Source organism: Dasypus novemcinctus, chromosome 9, assembly GCF_030445035.2.
Source record: "Dasypus novemcinctus isolate mDasNov1 chromosome 9, mDasNov1.1.hap2, whole genome shotgun sequence".
Classification (NCBI taxonomy): Eukaryota; Metazoa; Chordata; class Mammalia; order Cingulata; family Dasypodidae; genus Dasypus; species Dasypus novemcinctus.
In genome coordinates, this window is record NC_080681.1 from 7,089,070 (window position 1) to 7,094,271 (window position 5,202).

Sequence of the window (5,202 nt, forward strand, 5' to 3'; positions counted from 1 at the left end):
AAAGGAAATGAAAGAAATGGCACACAGGTTGACCATGTCTGCAGTTCTCTGAGCTTTAGCCCAGATGCCTGGGATGGCTCACCCTAATTTCTTTTGCTTAACAACTTCTAGATGTTTCATCAAACAAAGTATCTTTTATAAACATTCGAGGTTAATTGAGATGAGAAAGTTAAAGATATGATGAGTGATGACTTTAATTACCAGGGGAATCTTAATAGCTTTTCTCCACTGGCTGGGAGTAATTTTTCTTCATATAGCTTCTAACCCTGAATTGGGTAAAAGCTACTCCCAGAAAGACTGCAAAACAATGTAGACACAAGAATAACTGACAGATCTGCTTGCCATTTGGAGGTCTGTCATCACTTGGTTTTATTCTCTTGATAAGTGAATTCTGTATTTTCTCCCCTAAAGCCTTAAGACATTCTCTCAGAAGCATCTTGTGCAACTCACTAAGCTTTACAACACTCAGAATACTTTTCTTTACACTTAACATGGCACCATACTGAAGAGTTGCAAACTCATGGAAGAGAAACAAAACAAGGCACATTTTAATGTTGAGACAGTCACAGACAGTTCATTGTAATAAAAGATAAAAAGTATAATAAAGATACAAACAGGGCTAACAATGGCACTAAAATCAATATCGTTCAGCAGGTAAAGTTGAGTTCACTGAAGAAGGAACATTTAAATTGAGTCTTGAAAGGTGGAAAGGATTCAGGGGAGAGTTTAGGAAAGAAATATCATTCCAGGAAGAGAAAAAAGCAGTTTAAAAAGCATAGAGGGGAAGCAAATGTGGTCTAAGCCCTTGGGTGACCGCCTACCACATAGGAGGTCCTGGGTTCGGTTCCCTGTGCCTCCTAAAGAAGATGAGCTGCCTTGAGGGGCTGGTGTGGTGAGCTGATGAAATAAGATGACAACACAGCAAGATGATGACGCAACAAGGAAACACAATGAAAGACCCAAAGCAGGAAGTGGAGGTGGCTCAAATGATTATGTGCCTCCTTCCCACATGGGAGGTGCTGGGTTTGGTTCCTGGTGCCTCCTAAAAAATGAAGATGAGCAGACAGCAAGTGCAAAACAACTAGGTGTATGTGTGTGGGGGAGGTAAGAAAATAAATAAAAATAAGATCACAGAAAAAAGTGATGTCAGCAAAAACGGCAAAGCAAAGACCTCTGAAAACTCTCACCTCCATAAAAGCCAGAATTGTCTGAAACAACTTTTTCAAAACTCAGGAATTTAACTAAAGGCTGGTAGCATTCTCAGAAGCATTTATTCCTTGAAATCATTTGCATTTCAATAGGAACAGTGAACTATAAGGTTCTTTAGCTTGTCCTAAGCCCATCTCTCACTCACTGTAACTGCAGTTAGCCTTGACATTAACATCCACATTTACCATGGAAACCAGCGGTTTGGCAGCCACCAGAGGAAATGAAAGAGGGCTGGAATTCCTTCAAAGCTTTACTCCCAGAGAATTATCTTTATTTGACCTATCTAGTGGTTCCCCAGAAGATCCCACAAGTAAGATTGTCTGCATTTGACCTGTCTCACAATTCTCCCAGTTAGAAAAAAAAAAAAAGCATTTTCTCTGGGCCATTTGTTAAAAACAATTATAGATAATTGTTTAACTTTTTGCTTTGTGGCTGCTTGAGGCTTTTGATAACAGTTGGAGCAAACAGTAGACTAAACAAATAGCTTAAAAAGAAAAGCTGAGGATGGAGATGTCCACAGGGGCTTCTTAAAAGCTCCTATGTATTTCTGACGCTCTAGAAGGCCACGTGTATGAGCAGGGCTGTCACACGGCCAGGGCTGTAGGTATGCTCAAGAAAGATGATGAGGAAATCCAACACTGGTAAGTGGTCATCACCCACTTCTCACCCATCCCCACCTTTCTCTCTCAGGAAGTCACAAACACATGCAAAGTGGCCATTCTCCAGTCTTCCACGGATCTCCACCTTCTTTTCTATTGTATGTCATTCCACAACCAGGGGAGATTGCACTAGACAGCCAAAGGGGTGCTGATGCAAAATACCAGCAGTCTGTTGGCTTTTATAAAGGGTATTTATTGGGGGTAGAAGCTTACAGTTACCAGGCCATAAAGCATAAGTTACTTCCCTCACCAAAGTCTGTTGCCACGTGTTGGAGTAAGATGGCTGCCGACATCTACCAGGGCTCAGGCTTCTTGGATTCCTCTCTTCCCGGGGCTTGATTCTCTGTGGGCTCAGCTGCTCTGCTCCTCTGTGTGCTTACTGCCTTGGCTCCAGCTCAAAACTCCAACTAACTTCTCTGCTCTGCTGTGTAGTTTTCTCTGAGGGTCCCCGCCCACCAAAGGGGTGGGGATGCAATGTCCTCCTGATGTGGCCCAATCAAAGCCTTAATCATTATTTAATCAAGTAAAAGTGAAGTCTCTGAATCCAATATAATCTAATATGCCCAGAGGGACAGATCTGCTTACAAACATAATCCAGTATCTATTTTTGGAATTCATAAACAATATCAACTGCCACAGAGATGTTAAGTCTAATGAAAAGGCCTGGTCAGAAAGTAAACCCAGAAACTGGGGACAAGCAACCCCAGATGCTTATCAGAATAGGAATTCTGAGTGGCAGGGACCCCTCCCCTCAAGGGGGATAAAAACCACACTAAACACTATAGATTTTTCTTTTCCAGCGCAAAGTGGGGTGTGCAGAGCTGCCATCTGTCACCCCAACCTGGATCAGCCTTTGGTCATTCCAGAAAACTAGCCATGATGGGACCTCTTCCCCTGCTCTCTTAGTCCTGTGCAAGTGACAAGGATTTTATTTGCCCTTTCTGATCTCTTTATCCTATGCATGTAGTAGAGAAATAATTTGCTGAAAGTTTCTGTTGTGCCCTGAACCTGTGTTCCCAAGACATCCATCGCAGCAACTTGCTCTACAGATTTCGATGCAGTGAGCAGGGTGCATAGGGAAATTTGGAGTGGGTTGTTTTCTTGGTTGCTCTTCTTATCATTTTTGCATTCCTTTCATATAGGCATATCTTGGGCTACACAGGACTCAGAGCTATGTGGGCTAAATTGAGGGGAGGGATCCCCACAGCCCTACCAGCATGGGTAGAGGCTCGCACCCACAGCTGGGGAACCTAGGGCGAGCTGTCTCTGCTCTCTGGGGGAAAGGTAGTGATAAATGGGACTTTGAAAATCTCCCCATAAATGCCAGGGGTTTGGTGCATTGGTTCCATACTGAGACAGAGGTGAGGTTTCTACCATGCAAAATACATTCCCCTGGCACGTGCCTTCTTACCTCTGCTCTCACTCTGGAGCCAAGCAAGCTCAGCGTACTAAGGCTGTCCAGACTGAGGTGACTGTGATGCTATTGTTATTCAAGAGACTGTTAGAGGGAAGCGGACTTGGCCCAGTGGTTAGGGTGTCCGTGTACCACATGGGAGGCCCACGGTTCAAACCCCGGGCCTCCTTGACCCGTGTGGAGCTGGCCCATGCGCAGTGCTGATGTTAGCAAGGAGTGCCCTGCCACGCAGGGGTGTCCCTCGCGTAGGGGAGCCTCACGCGCAGGGGGTATGCCCCCTAGGGAGAGCCGCCCAGCGTGAAAGAAAGTGCAGCCTGCCCAGGAATGGCGCTGCACACATGGAGAGCTGACACACAAGATGATGCAACAAAAAGAGACACAGATTCCTGTGCTGCTGACAACAACAGAAGCAGACAAGGAAAAACACGCAGCAAATGGACACAGAGAGCAGACATGGGGGGCGGGGGTTGGGAGGGGAAGGGGAGAGAAATAAATAAAAAATAAAAAAATAAATCTTTAAAAAAAAGGGGACTGTTAGAACTGAAGATGGGGAACTGGAGGTGAAAATGAAAGTGGGAGCTTATACAGAGAAGGGGATAAGGGATATCTCCTGTCCTGTAATGGCTGTCCCAATTTTATGATGAAGGGATGACAAGTGCCCTGATTACCCAAGTGACTGGAGAAATCTCAGCCGACCTGCCACCAACCCCGTCTTCCAAAGACTCTCAGCCAGCTGGAGCTGAGAAGGAGGAAGCAGACGACGGGGAGGGGGTGGCAGCTGCAGCGCAGCCCTGACCTTTATCTGATTGAGTCCTAAAGGGAGTCAGATGAGCAGACCCACTCTGGGTGACCTTCCTGAATCCCAACTAAGCCTTGGAATAATGAAGAAGAAACTGGGTATCCATCCTATACCTGGTGGCAACTGTCAGGACAGGGTACCCCCATCCCAACAAGTTCTGAACATCACAATTGGGCAACTGAGAGCCTGGGCACCTCAGTGCTCCCATCTCCCTGTTGAATTGTCCAGCAGTGTCAATACCTCCTCCCCGGTGGGGAAAAGGACTCGTAAAGAACCTTCTGTCTTCAGGCATCCTCCACTTAGTGTGGCCAGCGAAAAAAGCAAGTGGAGCTTCCTGCCATCTGATCCCTCGTTCTTTCTCTCTCCTCTTTGCCAAGTTAGGATTGATGCTCAAGAAGCTAATCTTCCCTGCCTCACATCTGAACTGACACCGGGAAGCCCCTGTGACAAGGAGAACAGCATAGCTGTGGGCTGTGCATTCTTCTTCTGCAACCTGTTGAGGTGCAACAACACTCTTGATGCACTGAAACTGATGAATGGCTCAGTTATTTTTCCAGTTTATTCACCAGTGAACATATGATGTGCAATCTGTCAGCCACCATGCCTGGCAGCACTGGGTTCACAGCACAAGCCTTTCAGGCTCAGCAAAAACATTAGACCCTAGCCAAGTAATGCTGATAATCACGTTGGCTTAGGCCTCCTCCTAGCCCAACCAGGAGGCATACATGCTTTGCCACACATGGGTTAATACCTCAGGGGAGGCGGAACAGGAGGGAACTAAAATCTAATGGCAAGCCCACTGGACGTAAAGTGTATAACCAGATTCCAGGGACCTTTCCAGCCGTTTCCCAGAAGGACAAGGGAGTATGACTGCAACCATTACTTGATCTCCTCCTTGGAATAATGGTATGCATAAGTGAAGTCTTCCTAAATGGCTGCAGCAGCTGGTATTCCCAAACCTTTCCTGTCAATATGCTGAAGGCCACAGGCCAGCAAGCCTGACCCATCTCCACTTTGTGTCCAAGGTGGGAGGTAGGGTTATACTGTAGAAGATAATACGGAGGAGTAGGCTGAACCTGGCTGAAAGGCTGAAGGGTAGACTATTGGGGAAATCACAAATT